This window comes from Triturus cristatus, chromosome 3_1 (genome assembly GCF_964204655.1).
Source record: "Triturus cristatus chromosome 3_1, aTriCri1.1, whole genome shotgun sequence".
NCBI lineage: Eukaryota > Metazoa > Chordata > Amphibia > Caudata > Salamandridae > Triturus > Triturus cristatus.
In genome coordinates this window covers 995930074-995945315 of record NC_140583.1, presented here as the reverse complement: position 1 = coordinate 995945315, position 15242 = coordinate 995930074, and the positions used below count along the sequence as shown (strand labels likewise).

Here is a 15242-nt window from a genome sequence, read left to right as displayed (position 1 = left end):
CATACTGCTTTTTGACGATTCATACCCCATGAATCTCACCAAGCTACACCCCTGCATCCAGATCTGGATATCCATCCCCTACCGGAAGCTCAACCCCACCAAGATAGATTTCATAATCTCTGCCAAGAACCACAAGCAAGAAATTGTGCAAACCTGGTTCAACACCATGAATCGTGACTGCATTGAATACCAACTTTCAACTTATGCCAAATCACTTGAATTCCCCCTGGACAAATCCTCTTTGGATGATCACAATAAAGACAGTCTGGTGTCTCCTCTCCCTACTAAAGAAAATGAATCTGTTCCTCCCAGAAAGAATCTTCAGAACTGCTGTTCAAGCGCTTGTACTCTCGCATCACGGTGGTGGAAGTGCCATCCTCTACATCCACCCAGATGCCACACTGACCCCACTTATTGACATCTTACACGCTGAATCAGGTCTGATCCAGGGCCTGAAGAAATATGATCACATCATCCCCATCCTAAAGGAACTTCACTGGCTCCCCTTGCCAACTCGCATCATCTTTAAAACCAGGTGCATCATTACAAAGCAATCACAAACTGCATCCCCATCTACTGGTCTGACAAACACACCATCTCTGGTGGCTATCTGCACAGCTGCAGCCAAGACATCATTTGACTTTAGCCACAAAAGTGTGAAAACAAATAAAAGAAAGCATCTGGCCTTCTATGCACCAAGGATCAGGAACAAAATCCACATATCGTTCAAACCCACTCAACCCTGCTCTAATTCAGGAAAGCGCTGAACACGAAAAAAGAACAATACATCATGATGCAGTTTGGCAGACGACAAATCACCTATTTCTCAAATCATGTATTAATGGTATCCTGTATAGCACTTCTTTTGGTTAGGTCTGTGCTATACAAATACCACAATCAAAACATACCCAACTCCCTCAAAGTCACCTTCAGTGAAGATGGAGTCTTAACCTCGTCCTTCATCAAATCCATCTCCAGAGAAGCTCTCTGACTCTTACTCACTATAGTCAAAGCCACCCTCACTCAAAGCCTCTTCCCAGATACTCTCAGAACTGGCCAGATCCCCACAACCCAACCTACACTAAACTCAGGGGACCTCACGTACTACCAGCTCATCACTCAGCTACCCTTCATTGGCTAAACCAACAAAAAAGCAATATGCACTCACCTTCAAAATCATTTCAATGCAAACCATCTCCCGTACAACTACCAATCTGGCTTCAGCACAAATACAGCTACCTTACACATCGTAGACGACATGCTCTTGTCCTCATAAGAAGATGACACCTGCCTCCCGATACTGCTGAACCTCTCTGCTGGCTTTGCAACCATCCCATCTTCAACCAAGCCCTGAAGTCTAGAATGGGATTCACTGGCAATGCTCTTAAGTGGTTCTCTTGTTACCTTTCCAACAGACACCGGTTTGTCCACATTGGCACCTACAGATCCCAGAAGATCCCTATCACACAAGGAGTTCCCTAGGGTTCCATATGGTCTACCCTCACCATCAACCTCTACAGAGAGACCACTGGGTCTCTGCTCACTGAAAACAGCATCAAAATTCACCAATATGTAAATAATACAGAACTCTACTTTAAAGTCTCCTCTGCTTTAGACAAGCAATGCCTCAAACAGGGCCTGCACCTATAGGTGGGCGAGCCATTGAAAGCTTGAGCCAGGCCTAAACCAGAAGCCTTGCCCTAGCTCAGCTTGAGGTCCATTTTGAACCTCAATCCCAAAACGAGCCAGATGTTAATGGGAGAAAACGTGGCCTACTGGCTATAACTTGGTACCATGTAGCAAGGGGAACAAGATTTAAAAAAACAGCCTCTGCATAGCACCCGGTGAATCTAATTAAATCTCCATATGATGAAAAAACCCTAGAACACAAGTGTCTGTTATGAAACATTTCTATGCCTTTAGGCAAAGATCCTGCAATGTAAAACAGCCAAAAGTAAAATGGCGATTCGGTCTATGATGTAAGCTCAAACCTCATTCTCCAAGAATTAAGGATAAAGCATTAGCCTTTGATGTCAGGAGATGATACCCATATAGTGGTTGAATTACACAGTGTGAAACTAGAAAAGTTAGATCCTAAACACTGCATTCCATCAAGCCTCCTACCTGTTCATTATAACATGTGAGAGTACCGTCAAATACATGAATACAGAGAGTCCATTCTTAAAAACCTCACTTGTGTATGATTTAATATTCTATAATGTTGCTCTATCTATAATAAGAATTTGCAGGGTACTTATGACAACTGACTTGCTTCATCATTCAGTAATAATATAGGCACCAAGACAGGGATGTGAATGTTTCTCAGTGTATGTTTAAAAACTCACCTTAAAATAAATACTGTGCAGGGATATCATCTGATGTACTTAGATCAAATGCTTCTGCTTATTAAAGAAATATGTTTTTGGTAAATTATTTTAGACAGCTTATCATATTGAAACATGGTGTCGAAATATTTTGCCATGCAAATCATGCAACAAAGGCTCGACTAATGCACAAGTTCTTAGAGCCAGAGTTGACCCTTGGATCGGCTCTTCCTGTTAACTTGTTGTCTCGCCCTCCTTTACTTGCACCATATCCAGACCTGCATTCCAGCACATACTTGAAGCTCAACCCCAACAAGACAGAAATCCTATTAGTTGCACTGAACAACAAGCAAGGAATAGTGCAAAACTGTTTAACTGACATGAACGTTTGCTGCTTCGAACTCGTTCGCCCAATACCAAGTCGAATGTGTTCACCTTAGACCTCAACCCCAGCCTCAAAGAACATATTGCCAAAAAACAAAGATGGCCTGGTACCAGAAATATGATCCTATCACCCCATCCTGATGTAATTACCCTGGGTCTTCTTGCTGAACCAGAAACCAGGTTGTACCGCACATTAGGCGTTTCTCCGGGAGGCTTCAAGGGTGGGTGTCGGTTTTGCAGTGATGGGGACTGGTTTTGTCACTGGGGGCCGGTTTTACAGCAGTACTGCAACATTGGGCCTAGTAACAAAATCAGCAAGCAAGCATTTCTGGCCTCCCAGGGCCAGGCAGTGCTGCCCCAGGGCTGGTCCAAGAAAATTGTCAGGGCTGCTTTGGGTTCCCGGTCAGGCCCTGCCCGCAACATCTTCAAAACCAGCTGCATCATATGTAAAGCCGCCATGGGCTGCATGTTTGCCTATCTGGCCAACAAGCTCACCATTTAATCAGCAACCACCTTAAGCCATAAACAAACATAGTAACACTCTCTCAGCAAATACATACTGCTCACTTACCACAAACAAACCCTATCCACATTTCAGTGGATCAACAACTACAACAGAACCCCAAAAACCACACCAATACACCCTTCTACCCCAACTACCATATAATGGCACCTTCACACAAAACACAACTGTGTCCTATACCACTAACAAATCCACACTTCACCAACACAAAGCCACATTATACATAACTTTAATCCATCCAGGCATACACTCCCTGTTCAAGCAAAACACCAACTCTACCCTCTACTTGCACCAAACAGACCCCTTTCTGTCAACACCAATCCGAAACTCAGCCTTCCATCATATCATCCACCAACAACAACCTCCTCTTTCTACCAAAAACACACAACCAAACAATACTTACACTCCACTTCACCACACATATTACCTCTTCCAGCTATCAAATCTAACACACTCATAACGCTTGTCCATCCCCTCTCACACACCACATACACTCTTTTCCAAAACACATCACCACCTCTTTTACCATTCAGAATCCACTCCCCAATAGTACTTTACATACACATCCATCTCAGAAAACCACTACATCAATATCTCCTCTCACTACCCCACAAAAACAAAACAAAACACACACACCACCACATCAAAATCTCACACACACACACGCACACACGCACACACGCACACACGCACACTTTCATAATACTTTCTGTCACAAATTAGAAACATACACCCACCCTCATGACCTATACAAATAATACACATCCTAAACCATCTTTACGCCTAAATTTCCAACCTTCCCCAACCCCTACTATAAATACCCCAACACAACAAATCTCATTCACCCACCTCTCATCCATTACACAATTTAGAGCCTTGAAATATGACCCACATGCTCAACCAACACCAGGGACGAAGCTTCAAGCAGGTGTTTGGGGTGTGACACCCCCAAAATATATGCTTTCTTGGCTTGGTAGTTGGATATGGGGACGCAGAATCAGTCTTCTACACCTGTATTGCTTTTTTCCACTTGTTTAGTTGGGAAATGAAAGATTCACACCCCTTGAATCTCACTGACTCAGCTACGCTCCTGACCACAACCTCTAAACACCCTAAACGTATGCAAACAAAGCAAACAACATGCCATTCTTCACAACTTCACATCTCCATATCCACTACTCTACAAAAAACAACACAGCTCACCATCTTACTTTCAACCATCATCTCCACCACCTACTCACGTAGACCCAACAAAATGCCTTCTAAGCCAGCTGGGAAAGGAATACAATATAGAAAAACAGTATTGTCACCCCGTACAGTTAAAACCAGCTCTAATGACACATACCACAAGATCAAAATAAACTGCTCACTCTTCTGCAAAGCAAGTCACCAAAACACAATCTCTAAACTGCCTACTAATAAATGCTTGATTAATCTCTAAAAACAAACACCACATCTACATCCTACTTAACAACACACAACCTGACTTACTCTTCATAACTGAATCATAGTTGGGAGATGACATGGCTCTAATGTTGCATGAAGCCATTCCTCCAGGCTATGAAACTATCACACAAAATCATATAGGGAAAAGAGGAGGTGGACTAGCTGTTGCATTCAAGCAATCAATAAATGTCACCAAATCTGACGACATTTCCATTCAATGTTGTGAGGCCCTAGTCACCAGGTGAAACCCTACACCAACTTCCTCCTGTAACTTCCTTCTTCTTTACAGACCACTATCCAGCAATGCAACATTCACAGACACGTTTTTAGACACAGTTTCAAAACTTATGACACTTCACTCCAACCTGTGCATTCCTGATTACCTAAACATTTGGTTTGACAAACCCAATATGCCCAATCCAAAAATGATCACTGGCCTAGTCCCACTGAACCTACATCAGATCATACACAAACCCACACACATCGCCGGACACATCTTAGATGTCATTTTTGCAACTCCAGAACTAGTTACATTTCAAAGGATTACACCAGTCACTTGGACAGACCACTGTTTGGTAGCTTTCCAACATAAAAAACCACAAATCAGCACACCCAAGTTCACCTTATATGCATCCACCTATCGACCATGGAACAAACTCAATTTTGAATACTTAGAAACACAACTAACATCCAACACAGATCGAGACACAAATTCAATTCAAAAAGTGTATGAGTGGCTACAGGAAGCTTCTGATACCGCTAAGAACAGCAAATCAGGACAACAGAAAACAAGCACCTTGAAGAAATACAGAACTAAAAAAGATAAAACAGATTAGAAGGCTGTAACGAACCTTGCTCAAAACAAATGGCAATGAAGACGAACTTTACTTACTCAAACTTAACAGAATATACAAATCAAAAAAGCTTAAAAAGGTACTCGACAAAATTCAAAAAGCTTAATGTGCAAATAAAGAATTAAAAAAATGCTCACTGAATTTCGTAAACCTAAATGCACAGAAGAAACTCATTCCATTACTCAAGAATTCTGTGCAAATCATTACACAACCAAAGCAGACTTGTTGGACTCCTATTTAAAAGAAATTAAAACCACCAGCACCAACCCATTTACAAAATTCCCCTCCATTAGTAGGCTAACTCAGTCTCTGCATTCCTTCAAACAAATATCACAAAGTGAATTTATGGATCTGGTCAAAGCAAGCAGGCATTCTGGCTCCCCTTCTGACTCTTGTCCACCACAAATTTTCAAGAACATTCTTTTATCCACCTCTGCTGACACACGAATAAGAGAAATCATCAATCATACTTTAACTGCGGAAATCTTTCCAGAAGACCTAAAAAAAAAAAAAAAAAAAAAAAAAAAGGCATTCATATGCTCATTATTAAATAAAACTAACCTGGACCCGCATGACCCCAACAACTACGGACCAAACAAAAATTGACCTTTCCTGGTCAAACTGATAGAAAGAGCAGCATTCGCCCAGATGTCACAATTCAATGAAGATAATGCCATACTTGCAGACTACCAAACTGCATACTGCCCAAGAAGAGGCACAGAATCTGCCCTCATTGTCATCTGGGATGACCTTAAAAACACAGTAGACCAGAAAGGGGTCGCTGCCTTCTTCTCTTGGACCTCTCAGCTGCCTTTGACACAGTTGACCCTGACACCTTAATACAGAGACTCTAGGAAGTCGGTATTGAGGGGACTGCTCTTGACTGGATCACATCCTACCTACAGACCAGAGCAAAAGTCATCCATACTCTGCCTTTCTCATCCAAACCATACTTCACAAAAGTGGGGGTCCCTCAAGTCTCTATCATCTCACCCATGCTTTTCAACATCTACATGAAGTCATTACCGGCAATGATCAATGAATTTCAAATCACCTGCTAGAACTATGAGGAAGACACACAAATACTTCTGAAAGTGGAAAACCCCAAAGACATCGGAAACTCAAAAATCTTCAGTTTCCTCAGAGCCATTAATCAGTGGATGACATCGAGCCATCTCAAATTGAATGCTTCCAAAACGGAAATACTCACACTGAAAGACCCTGGACATTGTCCCGTCACACTAATTGTAACAGCGAGCGCCTTATCTACCTGGTGACATGCCCCTGTACTCTTCGATACGTGGGTGTGACCACACGGAAGATTAAAACCAGAATAATGGAGAACAAGAGCACAATCTGTTGTAGAAAGCAAGCTACAAAACTCAATCATTTTCTCGAGCCCAATCATACAGCAGATGAACTGGTACTTGAACAGCCCTTTATTCCTGCTCATATATCAAATGTTTATAGACCAGAGAGGGTTTTTGAAAACAGGATAAATGGCGCTCAGGCAGATAAACGGACAGATGAAGTAAGAAGAACAAAGAACCAATGCTTAACGGTGCAAACAGGTCAGGGGAATACCCAAAACCCCTGTATAAGGTGTGGGCGAAAGCCCATACCAGAACAATTGTAAGCAAATCCTGTGCACACGTGACAATTTTGTTAATGAGATCACAGAAAGAACAACAAAGTTCAATAAACAATGAAGAGATGTTGTTTTAATTCAAAAGATGTTTTCATCAGTACAAAGGGCGCCAGCCGACACGTGTTTCGTCAACAGTAGAACAACTGTGACTCTTCAGGGCTGGGAAACAATATGATAATGGATCAAAAACCAAAAGCAAAAGGAGAGGAGTGTCTGTTCCCAGCATGCTCAGTAATGAACTGGATACCAGCGTGTCATAGGACGTAGTGGCCCCGTAGATTTAAAAACCTCTGCGCTGGACCTGTCGAGTACCTCCGGTTCCAGCTCACAGCAAGCCCTGGGTACCGACGGAGAGGTAAGAAGGGGTGATTGTGCCAATATGCGATAATTTTAATAGCTAATGCGCTGAGAAACGGTCTCTTTGACTGCCCATATTTCACACAGGCACATCCGCCTGTTTGTTTAGACCTGGAAATGGTCATGGTTGCCATATACTGCTTCCATGTGTTATCGCCGTAAAGTCGAGGTTAGACATTACATTGTCACAGTGCAGATTATCCCGCGCTTGTACAGCACACCTTGTACTTGCGTTTGCCGGCACATACGCAGCAATCCACTCCATGTTTTGACACCAGTAGAACTGTTCATTATTTACCTGTAAGATTCAATCTGACTACGATAAACATGTTATTTAGACTGAGGAAATTAACATTTATTGCAGCACTAAGCTTCTGAGCTCATTCCTGGTAAAACGCCGTAAACCCGTCTCTGGGGTAGAATTACGCTATAAACTTTGAAGTGACCAATGCACTGCCACGCTCTCATTCTGTGCATCTTGTAAACATGCCTAGGTTGATTTAGAGACAAGGCGTTTTGACAATACATGGTGCTACTACGCCTGGTACATTTGATCTGTATCTTGTAAACCTTTAGGATTAGCCGTTGTGTCGTTACTCTTCTACAGTGACGCCAACCAGCTTAGTACTTAAGCACTGTGCCCATGACTGTTTTGCGAACAGCTTTTCAACATTTATATGATGGGAAGCCGTGTCAAATTGACTACATGTATTTGATAAAGTTATGAATTCATTTTTTTCAGAGCGGTTCCCCTTCCATGAGCTGTTGCCAGGTTGAGGTGAGGCAATTTATCCGTAATTCGCAGGTAAGCTACTATTTTACGGTTTGTTTTATGTTAACCAAAATAGAGAATTAAGTCTCAAAGTTTGGATTATCCAATTTTCACTTGCCTAATAAGATTGCTGAACTGTTTGATCCCGCCTGTTGTCTTTTTTGTCATCCATAGGTTCAACCAGTAAATCGATCACACCAAAAGTCGGATTACTGGTTTTGTATACACATCTTTTGTTCTGTTACTATTTCCACATCTCTTGACACTTTTCATCGCAGTAGCACAAAATATCATCTTGGTCCTGACGAAAGCCGCAACACCTTACAGGGTCATTGAGGCTGAAACATGTAGACCGGTTCTCGTCCACCATATGCAGTTATTATTTTAAACTGCAGGTGCTCTGTTTTAATCCTGACACCAGGTGCAAACCAATAAACTCATTATTGTTCCTGTTAGTTAGTTTTAACATCACTTCATTCCACCACTACCTCTTTAGTTTTGCACTGCGCCCACCACCCACACTACCTACTAGCCTTCTCATCGAAAGGATTTACTATATCCTATAAAGTGTAGGAATAAAAACATCCCCGAGCTCTTCCTTCACAGTGAGGGGGTAGTAGCCCTTGGCGAGACTAGGTTTTCCCACCAAGAGGAGAATCCCAGATGATGAAGCATGCCACTCCGGTGGGTGATGGGATTACATCCTAATTGAAGGATCCCCTTGAAAGCAGGTGAAGATCTCTTTTGTGTCCTCTTATTCAGGCTTTTGTGCGGTTTCAGACCCAAGGATTTCATGTGTTGGCTATTGCTCTAATTACACAAACCGTTCCGAATTGCAGTCTCATGTCACAGGTAGCATACCTATCCCTGGAGTTGCAAAGATTTCATGGTCTTTGGCACCAGTCAAAATATTCAGGCTACACAGGCTCTGGCGGAATAAAGCATATTTAGCTTTCAGGATACACACAGATACGACTAGCTGCTGTCACAAGCGCAGGCTATAGGCAGCAGAGCTGCCCCCCACTTTGCATAGGATCAGACTGCAGATGGCAGAGTCTAAGGAATATCCTGCATGTTACACAGAACTCACAGTCTCAGGCCTCGGACTGCAGCACTATCTTGAACTTTGCATAGATTTTGCATGCTCAGGCCAAAGACTTCCCTGATATCCCCTTTGGCAACACTTATTTCACAAGCATGAGACCACAGAAACGTGTCAAGGGACACAGATCGGTCCAGGGCTTTTGACAATGGGGACTACTGCATCTAGTTACTGCATTTGTCCACAATATAAAGTGTCTCGCAAGACACCGTCAGGTGGTTTCAATCTATCCTAGAGAACAGATAAAAGCAAGTTGTAATTGCATTTATATGGCAGATACTACCCCTGACGAGGCGTTGAATCGCTTTTTCGCCGAGTAGCATGCTACTCTGGAACCCAAAGAGCATTAGTGGTAAATTTGTATAGAGGGATATGAAATTAATCTGAGCGGTGGACGTGTGAGTTTGGTATTTGGATTGAAAAAGCACCCAAAATCATGGTACATCTAAGTTGGCTTTTTATCCTGTTTTGATGAACTCGCGCTTGAATTCAATCACAAGCTAATGATATTTCGGTCATATTAAATATTTGACAGACCAATCCCCATGTAGAATTTTTAAGCAGAAGGGCACAGTTCGAAATGAAATTCATGATTTTGGGATATTAGTTTTAAGGCCTAGAATACCCGCTAAAACCTGCTGGCCTGTAGCTAAAACAATTGGTTCTGTAAGGAAGTGCAATATTTATTTTTATCGAACCATATTTATCTACTGGTAGACTAAGGATTAGCAATTAAATGGTGCGACACATCTGATTATTAAATGAAAACACAACTGACACAAAAGTGATATTTGGCACGGTATATTATCAATCACATATCGTGGAGCAACAAAGGTAATGGCCTATCAAAAAAACCACACAGGACTGTCATGTAACATATACAATAACACAAATAAGCGTTCAACAAGGTGTACCAAACATGAAAAGAATAATCAAATACACAGGACATTTAACAATTGAACATAAAGTACACGAATAACTCAGTTGGATGTCCGTTAGAAACACATTTGTATGCTCAGGCATTTAAACTCATTCCCTAGATGTTAAGTCTGCGATACAATGAGACAGAAAACACCGATTGATATCGGAATTCATCATTCTGGGATATTAGTTGTAAGGCCTAAGGCCTAGAATATCTGCTCAAACCTGCTGGCCTATCACTAAAAGCAGAGATGGCTGGGAAGCTGGGGGTACCGAATGTGGATTCCACCCTGTTTCTTCAAGTTATGTCAGTGGTCATCTGTCGCTTTAATCACCTCTACACATTACAATCTACTCCCCCCCCCCCCCCCAGTCTCATAGAATAAAATCAGGCTTTGATGGTGGAGGACGTGATCAGATCTTGCTTGATTTACTGTAACACCTCATAGAGTGGGCTGCCAAAGACTTTAATCCAGTGTTTAATTTGAGCTGGTGGTTTCTAGTACTCCGCACCGGCACTTAATCCTCATCACTGGCGCTTTTCATGAGCACCAGTTAAGGACCATGGGGAGATTAATTGGTTTTCCCAGAATCATAAAATGTTGAGCCGACCACAAGACTCGAACCTGGTTCCCCAGCTCCGAAGTCGGCGGCTTTGGCCATTATTCCACATCCTCTACCCACTTTCATGGTTAGCAGTTGGTTCTGTTTCAGCAGCATTTGCAGGAGAAATGGGCGGGTGCAAGCAGCCTCCTGACGAGAGCCCCGGCACTTATTATTTTACAAATTAACCACTGGTTTAATCCTTAAACTCCACAGTTCAGGCTGAAATAGGGCTCAGGCGAAGGGACCATATTTCTGCTGCCGTGAAGTCCTGTCATTGACTCCCTGTGGCGGATTGCATCTGGTTCCAGATAGTTTCCTTAAGATTTAAAATGTTTTACCATCCTAACACTAGTGCTGGTTAGTGACTTTATCAGTTATGGTGGACTACCATCCACCCTACTTAATAATTCACTTTCTTACGGTAAATTCAACCTCACCAGAGAGTGGTTCAAGGTGAATTTAAGGCAAGCAGGGAAGTGGGAGCTATTAAATGGTGTCAGTCTGTCAATCTCAAGACAAACAAATCCTGCATGCTTTGGAACCAGCCAGTCGTGTTATTATATTACCCATTCCTCATATTACAAATAACAGAGTAGCCTCTTGGGTGACATGGATCTAAGAGGTTTAGGCTTCGGACAGCAGAAGTATCCCTCAGGTTACTTAGTGGTTCTACAGGCTTGTGTCTCAGACAGCAGTGCTATCCCCAGTAACACAACCAACACAGCTAACCTTGGATTGGACAGACCCCTCTCTTACTCTGCACAGTGACCTACGTTTTCACGCGTCAAACAGCAGAACTATCTCTCTTGACAGCGGTTGGGGACTCATGCCTCACATTGCAGAACAGTCTCGCGAGATTTCCCATGATCAGCTCACGAACAGCACAAACATCAGTCAGGTTACACAATCTGCCATGCTCAGGTCTCAAAGACCCTTCAGGTAGCGTAGACGTCCATCAGTATATGTAGATATTTATTTTAATAGTTTTATGTAGCGCGAACATGACCCTTGCGGGTATCAGAGCGCTTTACAGAGTTTCAGCCAGCAGAGTAGTAAAGCAGTAATATCACATTCAGTCAAAATTAAAAATTCTGTGATGTGGAATTGAAATGTGTGGAGCTGAATTGTGTGGCGTGGAACTGTGTGGCATTTTGGGTGAAATTATGCTGATGGAAATTATGTGGCAAAGTGTGGAGTGTATTTATATGGAATGTTCCTATGGGGCATAGTGGTTTTATGTGGGGTGTATGTGTGTGGTATTGAGTAGCGTGTAATTGGGTGGCATTGATGAATGTGCACGTATGTGTAGAGATTATCTTGAATGTATTTTAAAGCAAGGTGATGTCTCAGACGGAAAATCTCCTGCTTGAGAGCAGGCTGCGCCTAACACAGCAGAGCAACAAGCTACACACATTCTACAGGCCCAAACAGCACAGCTTTTATTGAGTGTGCACAGTTATCTTACATGCAAACAGCTGATTATACACACCTAACAGTCCAAAACTGCAGGGAGCAGAATTATCACTCTGGCGAATACGTGTATACTGACGAAAGCAAGTCTATCCCTCGGGTTATATAGAAGCTAAGGTCTCAGACAGCAGAGCTATCAATCAGGAAACACATATCTGCAAGCCCAGACAACAGACACCAGAGGTGATACCAATTGGTTCTCCTCCACCGCTCAAGGCGCAAAAGTATCTACTCACGTGACCAGTTCCTGCTACCACATCAAGAGCTTCATGTTAAAAGGACGTGAAAGACCTAAGGAAAGAGAAAAGAGACAGCACATGAGAGGATAGCAAATGAGGGATCAAGGACTAGAGATAACGAGAGATGTCAAAACGAGTGAAAGAGAAACTCAATCAGTAAGGCGAAAGAGGCTTGTGTCCTTGGCTCCAGCCCTTGAGGGCCGGATCCTGTCAGACATCAGCCCAGTGAGTCCTATGGTCCTATCAGATTCTGGCATTTTAGGATCAGGGCCCAAACAAGCCTAGGTTATTTTCAAACATCAGCACTGAGAGTCCTAGGGGCCTGTAGCACCAGGCCCGGTCTTGGGCATGGATAAGCTGGACAAAGGCCCAGGGCGCCAACATTCTGAGGGGGCGCAGCAGAGAGCTGCCTGAGTGTCACGCAAGTAGCAGCTGGTCCATCCCACTTGGTCTCAAACGGGTCCTGTTTCAAACTTTGCAATCAGCCTTTAAGGTACCACAGCGTAATTGTTAACACCCCATCAACCCCCTGCCCTCCTCCCATCTTCCTCACACGTCCTGTCATCACACCGCAACGACTCCCGCCCCCACAACGAACACTGAATTGTCTTTCCGCCCAGGGCGCTGTCCCGGTCAGTTAAGGGCCGGCCCTGTGTAGCACTGAGAGTCCCACGAGCCTGTAGCACTCTTTAGCCTATCTGCAGGTACCTGGTAGCGAGAAACCAGGCGGTAACCAGGTGCAGCTGGCGAATACCCGCGCGCAGGCTCGCTCTCCTCCGGCTCAGGTCACAGACTCCGCCGCTCTAAGGCGCCTGTCAGGCTCGCGCCCGCCCTTACACTCCTTCACCTCGCGTGGGATTCTCGTCACTGGCCTTGCCCAATACGTGGTTCCGCCGACGGCCCCAGCCCGCCGCGCCTCTCTGCTGCAACACTTGCCCGAGTCAGAACTTCCTATTTAAGCCCAAACGAGCCATCGGAGCCCAGAGCACCGGTCCGGCGCTGCCCTTCACTGACTCGCAGCGGCGAGAAGCGCACGAACAAGTCCCCGCGGCGCTGCGGACACACTGCACCGCCACTTCCTCCCTTTCCCTTCACCGTGTCGCCCCCGTCACACCCCCACTTCCTTCCTTCTCGAAAGCACAGGCCTCTGGCTACCTCCGGACACACATGACCTGGCCGAGTGCCGGCTGCAAGAATTGAAAAAAAAATCCACCCAAAACACAACACAAAAAAGCATCATATTGAAAGCCCAGCGCCGCACCGAGCGCGCCCATTCAGTCTGTGGCCTCTTCATAGAGGGAGACAGTATATGAAGGGTAGAGGGGTAAAGAAAGTTGGTGTCCATTAAATATAGTCCTCTCTCTCGCTCGCCCTCCCTCTCTCTCTCTAATGGCTACATTTTTGTCAGTGTGCGTTTGTGTGTCATTTCTCTGTTTGCAATGCGTGATGTTTTGTATGCCTCGTGCGATACTCTCAGTTGCATTTTATTGTAAGCAGAAAATCACGGCACAATACTACTAAACAATGACTGATTGCTCTGGGGCAACTGAACAAGTCAAGATGGCATCTCTGACGTGGTCCGATTTCAGGTGTAAACCTGCTTTCTTATCTGTAGCCTAGTTACTTATTTGTTTTGAATAAAATAAAAATATACTCTTTAAGCTAAATCATGTTCTGATATTATGTTTTTTTTTTACAGCATATGTAAGTAATATAGACAACTTCAGCTTGTCACTCGTCAGGTATGTGTAGCAGATCCACCAGTACTATTTTCTACCAGCATTCTGATGTCATAGTTGTATTTTTTTCATTACAAATGCAGAACTACAAGTACCAGAATGCAAAGTGAAAAATAACACAACGATTTACTTACACATGAGAAGGGATAACTCAAGTTCTCCATTTATAGATGTGTTGTTTCTGTGTATGTTCTGCACCTGTTTGTAAGTGTTTTGATACTGGAAACATATACATACTACAATTGTCAGTCTGTTGCATCACATGTGAACTTTAAAAAATAAATATATCTAGTCACATTATTAATAAATGTTTCTTAATATGTACTTTAGCCAACATTTTAAAATGTTTTAAAAAGCTACGCTGGCGCTAATGGAAGACAAACATTCCCCAGATGTATTTTAACGCATTTCGCAAACAAAGAAGTAATTTGCAAGGTGTACATTTTTTCATTGCTCCTCTCGCTTTCAAAGCAACATTTACACGCTCTCTTGAATAATGCTAAGGAAATATTGCAAATGCCTCTTTAAATAGTAACTCATTTTGTTGTATTTGCAACTCTTAGAAATAAGGGGCCGGATTTTACCACGGCTTTGAGCTGCGCAAAAGGTATTTTCTCAGCACAAAAAATACTTTGTGCTCCTTTGAGATGCTTTGCATCAAAAGGGCATTGCTCTGACTTTCACAACACACCAAAAATCAGCTTGCGGTCCACAGTTTTAGGAACACTGGTCTAGATAAAACTCCCACACAATGGTTTCAAGTTCTGAAGTCCAGTGCTTAATTTGAGCCAGTAGGTGCCGGTGTGGACTCATTTTTGGGGACCCAGCACTTATTTTCCCTCACCAGAGATTTCCTG

The 15242-nt window shown here is 43.3% G+C and overlaps 1 protein-coding gene across 6 annotated transcripts in view; it reads right to left on the bottom strand.

Annotated features, from left to right (window-relative positions):
* Positions 1–15242, bottom strand: part of FGR (FGR proto-oncogene, Src family tyrosine kinase) — a 193903-nt gene that overhangs the window by 59089 nt on the left and 119572 nt on the right. For 3 of the 6 annotated variants that reach the window (XM_085645686.1, XM_085645682.1, XM_085645684.1), the window contains exon 2: positions 12644–12698. The exons of 1 other annotated variant lie outside the window; for it this stretch is intronic. The gene's annotated coding sequence lies outside the window, so the exon portion shown is untranslated. Of the gene's footprint in view, positions 1–12643; positions 12699–13354; positions 13738–15242 lie in introns of those variants that run through there. 2 more of the 6 variants (XM_085645683.1, XM_085645687.1) reach the window with 2 other exon arrangements.